This window comes from Anabrus simplex, chromosome 2, assembly GCF_040414725.1.
Source record: "Anabrus simplex isolate iqAnaSimp1 chromosome 2, ASM4041472v1, whole genome shotgun sequence".
NCBI classification, from domain to species: domain Eukaryota; kingdom Metazoa; phylum Arthropoda; class Insecta; order Orthoptera; family Tettigoniidae; genus Anabrus; species Anabrus simplex.
The window spans coordinates 1,132,551,576-1,132,564,128 of NC_090266.1; the positions used below are offsets into that span (position 1 = coordinate 1,132,551,576).

The following is a 12,553-nucleotide window of genomic DNA, read 5'->3' on the forward strand; positions in this document are numbered from 1 at the left end:
TAAAGTTGTTCAACTTCTTCTAGTTACAGGAGCGTCGAATTCGGGTAATTATTGGGGAAGAATGATTAACATGAACACAGACACGTGAAATGAGGTACAACCATTAATGCAAGCATTCCTATACAATAACAATATTCACAAACATACAGGAAGAAAACAGAACAATAATAGAGCGTGTTTCTCAAATAGCCCGGCTAGCTCAGACGGTAGAGCATGAGACTCTCAATCGCAGGGTCGTGCGTTCGAGCCCCACGCTTGGCGAGTTTTTCTCTCTCATGTCCGCCTCTGTGGTGTAGTGGTTAGCGTGATTACCTGCCACCCCCGGAGGCCCGGGTTCGATTCCAGGCTCTGCCACGAAATTTGAAAAGTGGTACGAGGGCTGGAACGGGGCCCACTCAGCCTCGGGAGGTCAACTGAGTAGAGGTGGGTTCGATTCCCACCTCAGCCATCCTGGAAGTGGTTTTCCGTGGTTTCCCACTTCTTCTCCAGGCGAATGCCGGGATGGTACCTAAATTAAGGCCACGGCCGCTTCCTTCCCTCTTCCTTGCCTATCCCTTCCAATCTTCCCATCCCTCCACAAGGCCCCTGTTCAGCATAGCAGGTGAGGCCGCCTGGGCGAGATACTGGTCATTCTCTCCGGTTGTATCCCCCGACCAAGAGTCTGAAGCTCCAGGACACTGCCCTTGAGGCGGTAGAGGTGGGATCCCTCGCTGAGTCCGAGGGAGAAACCGAACCTGGAGGGTAAACAGATGATGATGATGATGATGATGATGATGATGTTTCTCAAATATATTTTTGAAAGAGTCTTATGTACGGAGTTTTCAATAATATTCACAAGTAAACAAACAGAAAACAGAACACGATTCATAAATAAATATTTTGAAGGAATGTTTTATGTACGAAGCTATCGAAAGTAATCAAAAGTTAAAAAATGGAACTTGCTTCATTAGTACATTTTCTTAATAAATATCCTATTATCGTACTATACATTATGAATTTTACGATACGAAATGTGAAAAGCTCTTACCAACAGATGTACAGCCTGAACAGTCTCCATTGGAAAACGTAGTTCTCTGAAGGAATGGCAGCCCTTTAATCTCATTTCTTGCTATAAAACCATCTACCACCTTCTCCAGATTCAACGCCTTAGCCCGTGTAAATTAGCTGTGCTGATATTTTCCTTCGAACTAGGTCACTATGTATACTCTTGTGATACAATATTCCTTAAGAACTTCATACTTTAAACCACTTCATGTGTTAAATTCCATTTACGTTAACAATCTTCGAATAAATACAAATATCGTGCCACATGAGTTTATGTATGTGGTAAATGGGGAAACTGTGCGGAAACAATCGATGGCCTAACTGGTGTACTCTCAAGAGGATGTACTGTAGATACTTAACTCTATTTACAGATAATAGGGTTAGTCAGAGTGTATAATGTTAGGGAAGAGTGAGAGGGTAGATAGACAAAATGGCTAAGAACGGTGTAGGGATACGTACTCATATGAAATATGAACACGTGCACAGTATTCACTCATTAACTTTATATTTAACTAGCAAAATACCCGTGCTTCGCTACAGTATTATACTGAAATTTATAATTGAATGCTTAACGTTTTATATACACTGCTGTTTGTAGAAAGTGAAACACTCAGAAGCGATGGTCTGAAACACGCCAAAATCAGAGGACGTGTAGAACAGTGGAACCGTAATAAGCGATTTAAATTGCAGAGAGATGGCGTGCACGTAGGCCCAGCAGTGCCCTTCTGTGTGTGACCGGCCAGGACAGTGTTACGCAACGCTCAGTCAGTGCGGAGCCGTCATACGAAGTGGAAACGTGTATCTAAGTGCCACTATGCCTCGCCGACATCACAGGAAAGAATATCAGCATGTGAGTGCGTTCGAACGGGGCAGAATGACAGGGCTCCGGGAGATGAGTCTGTCGTTCCGTGACATTGCGGCTCGTACAGGGTACGCTGCTTCAACAGTGGGGCGTATGTGGAACCAGTGGAGAGAAGAGGGCCGTACACAGCGCCGACAGGGTACTGGTCGAAACAATGTGACCACAGCGCGAGATGACCGCCATCTTGTCCGCTTGGCTGTAATGGACAGAAAAGCTTTGTCCACGGTGTTGGCTCGACGTTGGAGCACTGCAACGGGTGTGGGGATGTCTGCATCGATGGTTCGACGCCATCTTCTGAGGGCTGGGCTGGTGGCACGCATGCCATTGCGCCGGCTTCCATTGACCAGCAACCACCAACGCCGTAGACTGCAAAGGGCACCTGAACACCGATGCTGACGTGCTGAGTGGCAAAATGTAGTGTTTTCGGATGAGTCCCGCTTCAACTTGTCCTACAGTGATGGCCGCATACGCGTTAGACGCCGCCGTGGTGAACGCCCTCGGGCAGACTGTATTGTTGAGCTGCATAGTGGACAAACGCCAAGTGTGATGGTTTGGGGCGCAATTGCCTATAACAAGCGATCTCGCCTCCTACGTCTTGAGGGCAATCTGAACAGCTACTGCTACATCAGGGGGGTTTTACAGCCCGAGGCAATGTCCCACCTGCAGGCCGTTCCAGACGCCATATTCCAGCAGGACAATGCCCGGCCGCATGTGGCGAGGAATGTGCAAGCCTTCTCCGAAGAACAACGGATACCACTGCTTCCCTGGCCTGCCCGTTCGCCGGATATGTCACCCATTGAACATGTCTGGGATATGGTCGGTCGGCACCTTGTTCGTTCAGGTCATCCTGCAGCCACTGTTGATGATTTATGGACGCGCCTACAAACCGCGTGGCAGAGTATTCCCCAGCAGCATATTCAGGCGCTTTTTGATTCATTGCCACGACGTCTAGCGGCTCTGATTGCAGCGCGTTGTGGTGCTACGCCGTACTGAATTTCCACGGTCACCGTGCATGTACAGTTCTGTAATTGTAATCATTTGTGTCTTGTTATGTCCCTAATATGTGGAATAAATTGCATTGTGATCACAGCTCTCGGTCTTGGTGTTTCACTTTCTACAAACAGCAGTGTATAATCCGCCGAAATTCGCGATCTGACTCGTTTTATGAGAGAATCCGCCAAAATTCGCGATCTGACTCGTTTTCTGAGAGATACGACAAGTTCCTCCCATTTTTATCCTTATTTCCAGCAATCGATTTGGTATTTCCCGCGCTAGGTCCAGGTATTCCACCCGGTCAGTTGGGTCTCTAAATCTTTGCCATCTTTCTTATCGGCATTTTAATATGGATCAAATCCTTGAGGAGATCCGGCGTGGTGTCGTCTTGGGTGCCTTGGCGGTAATGAACCCGCGGCTGGACTGCATTCGTAGTTATTACCCGTCCAGGACACATTTCCAGCGCGGTCCGCACATTTTGACGCCGGTCCAGAACATTATTATTATTATTATTATTATTATTATTATTATTATTATTATTATTATTATTATTATTATTATGGATGTTATGGACTCCGCAGCAAGATGCAAGACCGCTACTTGGCGGTAAATTACATCTGCTGCCGTTGTCATTGCTGACAATGTGACTAGCACCATTGTCGCGCGTAGGCAAGTGCGCGGGATTTCTGGCGATACGAATGATATACTTCCGTGCATTATTGTCATTATTATAGAGGTGAACAATTGCACGGTCAATATCATTCCTATCGTTTATTTCAAGGGCGTTTACATTTTTAGTTATATGCCAGGAGAATCTACTGTAATCTAACTTTAAGTTCTCCAAAGGAAAAGATGGCTCTTGAAAACGAACCCAGGAAAGATTAAAAATGATCGGTTTATGATCAGAATCAAGTACATTATGAACAGTAAAATCAACTGGTCTCAGGTCTCAACACCTTTTTCACCGCACCACCGTTTCTTTATGTTTAAAGGAGATTCCAAATACCAATGTTCACGTCTGTTACCTTCAGTTTTGAGATATAAGTATCGCCATAAAAAGAGTTCACTTTTTTTCACTCCCTTTCACACTCCCCCCGTTAAGTGAATTTTCGGGAAAAAACTCGTTTCTTTATTAGTAAAGGGTCTTCAACATACCAATTATCACGACTGTAACATCTTCAGTTTTTGAGATAACTGTCCTCATAAAAGGAATTCAACTCCTTTTCAACCCCGCCCCCCAAGATGATTTCCCCCAAAAATGCGTTTCCCTTTTTTGAAGGAGATCCAAATACCATTGTTTATGTCTGTAACAATTTAGTTTTTATTTGATGTAAGTATCCTCATACAATTAATTCAATTAATTTTTCAATTCCTTCACCCCCTTTCATTGGATTTCCTGAAATCAAAGGAATACGTGTTTCTTTACTTTTAAAGCAGATTCCAAATACCAATTTTCACGTCTGAAACATCTTTCGTTTTTGAGATAATAGTATCTTCAAACAAATAATTCAACTAATTTTTCAATTTCCCCCACCCTTAAGTTGTTTACCTAAAACAAAAAATATATATTTATTTATTTTAAAAGAGATTCCAAATACCAATTTTCATGTCTGTAACATCTTCACTTTTGAGATATCACTATCATAATAAAAATATTCAACTCCCTTTTCAGTCCTTATGTGGTTTCTTCCGAAAACAAAAATGCACGTTTCTTTATTTTTAAATTATTAAAAAATATCAATTTCCACATCTTTAACATGTTAAGTTTTTGAGATGTTCTGTAGATATGCCCATGTTAAAATTCATCCTCTTTTTCACTTTACCTTAAGTGGATTCTCCGGAAATAAAATTATCTATGTTTCTTTACTTTTACAGGAGATTCCAAGTACCAGTTTTCAACTCTGTAACATGTTTAGTGTCTGAGATATATTGTAGGCCTAGATATATATATTTTTCAAATACTACCCCGTTTGTCACTCCCGTTCAGCCAACGAGTCGGACGAATGGGGGTACTGGCCTTCGGTTCAGAGGGTCCCGGGTTCGATTCCAGGCCGGGTCGGGGATTTTAACCTTAATTGGTTAATTCCAATGGCACGGGGGTTGGGTGTATGTGTAGTCTTCGTCATCATTTCATGCTCATCACGACGCACAGGTCACCTACGGGTGTCAAATAGAAAGACCTGCACCTGGCGAGCCGAACCCGTCCTGGGATATCCCGGCACTAAAAGCCATACGACATTTCATTTCACTCCCTATTCATTGGACTTTTCAAAAACAAAAAATATGTGTTTCTTTATTTTTAAAGGATATTCCAAATACCAATCATCATGTCTGTAACTTATTCAGTTTTTGAGATGTGAGTATCCTTATAAAAGGTATTCAAAATATTTCCCCCTTTTTCTCCCCCTTAATGGGATTTTGCAGAAACAAAAAACACTTGTTTCTTTAATTTTAAAGGAGATACAAAATACCAATTTTCACGTCTGTAAACTTTTAAGTTTTCGAGATATGGATATCCTCATTTAAAAATTTCACCCCCCACCCCTTTTCACCCCCTTAGCGACGGAAGACCCGAGAATCCTTCCTTAACGAGTACCTACACCCTGATATAAATGTATCCTCAAAATTTCATTTCTGTATGTCCAGTAGTTTTGGCTCGGCGATGATGAACCAGTCAGTCAGTCAGTCAGTCAGTCAGTCAGTCAGTCAGTCAGTCAGTCAGTCAGTCAGTCAGGATATGTTATTTATAGATAAAACGAACCAAACCAAGACAAAAACATGCCCATATAGAATAAAAAGGCCCCTGGCGCAGTTGAAGGTAAAGGCTCCTATTATCCGTAACCTCAGCCCTAAGTGAGTGGTTAGCTCTATCCCTAGCCACCTCTGCCCTTAAGAATTAACCCTGTGCTCAGGTCCATGTGCTTTTCAAGTAGTGGTAGTTTCGTTCCTAAAGTTCTCGACTGGCTGGAGGAAAACCGAACCCACGGCTTTCAAAATGAAATAAGCACCACTAGAATAAGTAGTCTTTTATTTCATAAACCCATGATCCGAATTTCCGAGAAAGATGAGTATGAACTAATTAATTAAGTAATTAACGGCGGTTGTTTATTTCATGTGAAATCAAACGATGTCATGAACTCCTTAAACATCTCTCTATTGTGACTGAAATATTAAAAAAGGCGATGGAATTGTAAAAGATGTATTACAGAATATGCTTTCTTCTTCTTCCCGGCATTTCTTCCAATTTACTGCGGTCGGTACTTGATGTGGATTTGGCCCAATTTTCCTACTGGGTGCCCTTCCTGACAGCCATTTACGTGGAAGGAGGTATTGACAAGCCTGTTTCTGTGATTGTGGTTGGTAGCGTGGTGGGTTGTGTGTCAATGAGGGTAATTTTTTAGATGAACAAAAATACCCAGTCCCCGAGCCAGAGAAATTAACCACAAACAGTTCAAATCCGCGGCCCCGCCGGAATCACACCCGTGGCCCTCTGATCTGAAGGCCAGTACGCTGACCATTCTGCAAAGGAGAGTATATGCATCCGTAAGTCTACAGATGAAAACCTTAAAACAATATTCAAGAAGTCCGGCTCCGTGGCTAAATGGTTAGCATGCTGGCCTTTGGTCACAGGGGTCCCGGGTTCGATTCCCGGCAGGGTCGGAAATTTTAACCTTAATTGGTTAATTTCGCTGGCACGGGGGCTAGGTGTATGTGTGGTCTTCATCATCATTTCATCCTCATCCCGACGCGCAGGTCGCCTGCGGGAGTCAAATCAAAAGACCTGCATCTGGCGAGCCAGGGACACTCCCGGCACTAAAAGCCATACGCCATTTTCATTCATTTCAATATTCAAGAAAATACCAAACGATAGAGAGAGAGGGTGTGTGTGTGTGTGTGTGTGTGTGTGAGAGAGAGAGAGAGAGAGAGAGGGAGATATCCGCCCTACGAATTCTTAATCTCTTTTTCCCTTGGACTCAGCGAGGGATCCCACCTCTACCGCCTCAAGGGCAGTATCTTGGAGCGTGAGACTTGGGTGTGGGATACCACTGAGAAGGAGGACCAGTACCTTACCCAGACGGCCTCACCTGCTACGCTGAACAGCGGCCTGGGGGGGGGGGTAGAATGAAAGGGATGGAAGCAGCCGTGGCCTTTAGGTACCATCCCGGCATTTGCCTTGAGGAGAAGTGGGAAATCACGAAGAACCACTTCGAGGATGGCTGAGGTGGGAATCGAACCCACCTCCACTCAGTTGACCTCCGGAGGCTGAGTGGACCCCGTTCCATCCCTCGTATCACTTCTCATATTTCGTGGCGGAGCCGGGAATCGAACCCGGGCCTCTGGGGGCGGCAGCTTATCACACTAACCACTACACCACAGAGGGGGACATTATTATTATTATTATTATTATTATTATTATTATTATTATTATTATTATTATTATTATTACAATGGTCAATGACCGAGCTGAGTGACTGCGCGTGTTAACGTGCGACGGATGTAGAGCCAAGCTGTGCATTTGGTAGACGTATAGGTTCCAACTCACCGTTGGCTGTCCTGAGAATGGTTTTCTGTGGTTTTTCACTTCGACTTCCAGGCAAATGTCGGTAAAGTTCTTATTAATAGGCCACAACCGCCTCCTTCTACCTCTTTACCCAATTTTATTCACCATTGTTCCTTTCATCTTCATTAACTCCTCATCTGAGGATGGGCGTCAGGAAAAATGAAATGGCGTGTGGCTTTTAGTGCTGGGAGTGTCCGGGGACAAGTTCGGCTCGCCAGGTGCAGGTCTTTGGATTTGACTCCCGTGGGCGACCCGCGCGTCGTGATGAGAATGAAATGATGATGAAGACGACGCATACACTCTGCCCCCCGTGCCGGCGGAATTAACCAATTATGGTTAAAATTACCGACGCTGCCGGGAATCGAACCCGCGACATCAGTGACCAAAGGCCAACACGCTAACCATTCAGCTATGGAGCCACATACCATGTAAATAATTCATCTCACCCCATCCCCGACTCCTGCCTCTAGCCTCGAGGTCACTAATTCGCTCAAGGATTTTAATCCTGGCCGCAGGTTTTGAACGGGGTTCACTAAACCTTTTGAAACACACTTTCTTTTATTTTTGTCGAAAGTATATTATATACCAGGTGGTCCACCAGCCCTTAGCGATCTAGGTTTATGCATCCCGTTCGTTTTACAACAATTCTGAAATATATCGCTCCCTCTCCCTAAATCGGGGAAATGTAAGGAAATATGTGGTTACGGGCTAGAAGACAGCAGAAATCTTGAGCGCCACTGTCAGTTCATAATGGGTACCTCGAATGAACCCGTAAATTAACACAGATACGAACACATACTTTACCATATGAGGTGCATTCACAGAGCAGGAGCATGTATTGTATAGGCTAGAAACTGCGCGCTGCATGGCAAGCCTCGCAGTATCTCACATGGCAAGGGACCGGTGGGCGTTGTAGTAGTGGACAGTGCTCGAAGATTCGAATCGCATGAATAATATATATATATATTACCGCCAATTACCTGGGATGTGGTAGGGTTGCATACATCATCCCTTCCATAGACTGTTTACTTGGCACTGTACAGTGTCGTATGTATCGTGGCATAGAGTATGGAGCTGGTGGTCTGGACGAGAATCAGGAGATGATGGTATGCGGCTAGGACACAGGCAACCAGTTAGCTACGTTGTACATGTTCCAAGCTTCGTAGAACGCAGGTAAAGCGAAGTTTGCTTCTTTGGAACGATAACAACATGCGATGGCAGTTAGGTATGCAACTGCGCGAAATGCTTTCCCTCGTGGCAAGTCACAACACAACACAACACAAAGCTCATTCGCTACCTCGTGATGTATTCCAACGGATAGACTCAAATCGACAGGCATGACATTTCGGGGTGTGGAAAGAAGTTTACGGGCTACTGCATCCCTGGGAATGACACGGCCTGTTCGAGATCATCCTGTGACGTCTGCTCACAATGAAGAGGTTGTGTTTGATGTAATCCGGCATAACCCTCACAGTAGCACACGGGACATAGCACAGGTGACGAACATCAGCCGGGAGTCTCTTTTGCGCATATTGCATGCCCATCGGTTTCACCCGTACAATTTGCACTTACAATCAGGAGCTCCATGCTCATGATTTCGAAGTTCGGGTGGTGTTCTGCCAAAGGACCCTACAGCTTGTGGACATTGATACTGTCCTTTTTGGCTATTATCTTATTTCCGGACGAAGCGTGCTTTCACAGCAATGGAACGTTAACCGCCATAATACGCATTACTTCAGTGTGGATAATCTCCATTGGGTACGACAGGCAGCTTTTCAGGTACAGTGGAACGTATCCATAGCACGACAGGAATTAAATGAAATGGCGTATGACGTTTAGTGCCGGGAGTGTCCGAGGACATGTTCGACTAGCCAGGTGCAGGTCTTTTGATTTGACGGCCGTAGGATGAAATGATGATGAAGACGACACATACACCCAGCCCCCTTGCCAGCGAAATTAACCAATGATGGTTAAAATTCCCGACCCTGCCGGAAATCGAACCCGGGACCCCTGCGGCCAAAGGCCAGCACGCTAACCATTTAGCCATGGAGCCGGACACGACAGGAACGTTCTATATATATATATGTATACATAAACAAAATAATTTTCTCTGTACTCTTCAAATCTGTGTTTCACACCCCGTTTATATCTCAGATTAGTATACAAATGTAGGATCAGTTAAATGTGTGTGTGTCTAGCCGGTCGTTTGTTTGTTTCTTTCTTTCTTTGCTATAACACCACGGTAAAACGCTCAAAGAGATCTCCATACAACGATTAGCAATACAGCGATTAAACGAGCCCACAGGACTAGTTGTAAATAGAGAATTGTAAATAGAGGATTAGGCAGGCTCTAAGATAATTCACAGAGCTTGCAAATTGAGTGCTGAAAGGTATAACAGTCTACAATTAAGATGTATGTATGTATGTATGTATGTATGTATGTATGTATGTATGTATGTATGTATGTATGTATGTATGTATGTATGTATGTATGTATGTATGTATGTATGTATGTATGTTATTGAACGATGGATACAGTCTAAGTTTCACTTCGCGTGGCAATTTCAGGAATATTAGTGGGGAAGAAGAAATGGTAATTTTTAATGGAAGACAATACTGTACTGACTAAAGGAAACGATGACTCCACCTGACAATGTTTAGGAGTAAGTTGAATGAAGCCCGTGCCTTCTCTTCGCAAGAGGATTGGACTGATGTTGGTGAAACGTGTTCTGCTTGCCTGATACCCTTGACAACACCCCAGCATACCAACGATTTGAGCATCTGAAGCTTCACAACTCATCTTCTACCCCGGAAAATTGACTCATTTTCAGCTACACGTGGTCTCGATATCGTGAAGCCTGATAAGGTCTTAATATTAGTCATCTCCTCTGTGCCCTAGAAGTTTCCTGGATGAAGCTTCTTTCACCACAACGCGCGGTGCGTTTTTAGATCAGCTCAAGTAACTTGATGAGTTGGGGACAGTGTGACCTTATCGCTCAGTTCCCGCTCAAATAACAGCGAAACATTACCAGAAAACGTTCAGACTGTGTTTATGTCTCAAGTTCTTAGAAATGAACCCCTAACGAAAACGCAGCATTTTGTTTCCCGCTGAGCTAAAAAAAGCAATTAATCCTGTTTATAGGTTTAGCTTCATTCCCTGTCTTTCTCAGTTAATGGACGTCAATATTGCGATAGATGGGCGAGGAGGTTCTAGTCTGATAATAATCGACATTCCAAAGATGACCGCCAGCTGCCCCGCATATTTTATATCCATTCTTCCTTTCACACCACGATTGGGAATGATTAAAGTAGGCTATGGTCCAAATATATTCTCAGAATGCAGAGACAAATATCAATAGCCGATATATTCTTATGAAATTCGTAAGCAACGTTATATCACACATAAGGATCGTTCAGGCAAACATGAACATGCCAAAAAATATGAAACAGTTAAATATTCATTGGTCTTGATACAATAGTATCGTTTGAATCTGTTTCTCAATTGAAATCTCACCTAAACCAACTAGATCTTCCTGATATTGAAGGTACAAAAATCTAGGTCTGAGCTAAAGCAGATATGACCTAGTGGTGGATCTGAGTAAATACGAACATATCCGAACCACCAATCGCAAGCCAAGTATTTGTCATGTGACTTCCAGCCTCTCAGCTTTTGTTCCCTGAACTAACGAACGACTTTGACATGTTAACTAAAAATAAAATAATTATTTTAAGAAGAATTAAATAGCGTACGTTTTGATCCTGTGTATTAACCTAAAATAATGTATAATATTGTTGTAGGCTATTTACATATTTTGTTCACTCTGAAGAGATATTGCTGTCCACCAGACCTTTTTTAATAATATCAGGTATTCTTTTAAAATCCTGATAGATTTGGTACATCGATTACTTACCCTAAAACTTCTCCCTGCGATCTATTGTGTTAATTTTTGAAGCGTCGTCGTACTTTCACACAATATTTCAAAGTAATATTTATTACTAGCGAATGTACCCGTGCTTCGCTACGGTATTCTACATTGTATTCGAATATCGAAGTAAATAGTGTACATGCAGTAAATAAGATTATTTTAAAATTGCATGTCTCTTAGCGTTATCCGAGAAAGAGCATGGGGATGTCCCCGTACGTTGTTTTCAATGTAAAGTGTTTGTTACGGATTTGTGATATAACGGCAGGCTCACTTGCCTACTGGCAATCATAATCGAGTTGGGAAGTTTACATTAGAATCACAGGCCCCATTGCCTACTACGCGGACAGAATCGATTTGGGGAGTTTTCGTTAACATGGCAGCCCCCGTTTCCTACTTCCAGACAGATTACAGTTGAGGAGTTTCTATTATAATGGCAGGCAATTACCCTACTATCACTCGAAATTGTGTTGTGCAGTTATCATTATAATGCCAGGCCCATTTTCCTACTGCCAGCCAGCTTACTGCCAGTCACACCAAGTTGGTGAGTTTCCATCAAAATAGCAGGCCACTATGCCTAATGCCAGTCACATTTTAGATGAGGACATTTCTTTATAATGGCGGACACCCTTGCCTACTGCCAAACACAATCGGGTAGGGGAGTTTTAAACAAAACTGCATGCTCACTTGCCTTCTGCAAGTCAAATCGAGAAGGGAACTATTCATTACAATTGTAGGCCTTCCTTACTAATGACAGGTACACAGGAGTTGGAGAAGGAACCCTTTCCTACTGCCAGTCAAAGTCGGTGTGGGGAGTACTGATTACAATAGCAGACCCACCCTTTCTCGATCGCTAAAAATCGACATCAGTGAATATATATAGATCGACATACGAAAGTATATGCGTGTTTACAATATTGAAGACCTTCATTTACAGATTAACTGCTACTAAACGTACGTCACATCGACAAAGGATTATACCATAAGACACGCCGGATTTAGTGGCCTAAATGGTTGGTCCTATGATATGTCATCTATTCATGGGTCAGATTGAGTTAGAAACGTGGAACAGGGTAAAGGTTTTGTAAGATTATCTCACATTACATTACTTTCCGGATAATTATGTGACAGCTACATACACAGCATTTGGCTCACATATGCCTACTGGGT

The 12,553-nt window shown here is 43.3% G+C and overlaps 1 protein-coding gene and 1 non-coding gene across 2 annotated transcripts in view; both read left to right on the forward strand.

Moving 5' to 3' along the window:
• The window catches only part of Gfrl (Glial cell line-derived neurotrophic family receptor-like), an 846,523-nt gene that overhangs the window by 721,274 nt on the left and 112,696 nt on the right, over window positions 1-12,553 (forward strand). The gene's annotated exons all lie outside the window — the stretch shown is intronic.
• Window positions 189-261, forward strand: TRNAE-CUC (transfer RNA glutamic acid (anticodon CUC)). Its single transcript has one exon. It is a non-coding gene; the product is annotated as a tRNA-Glu (tRNA).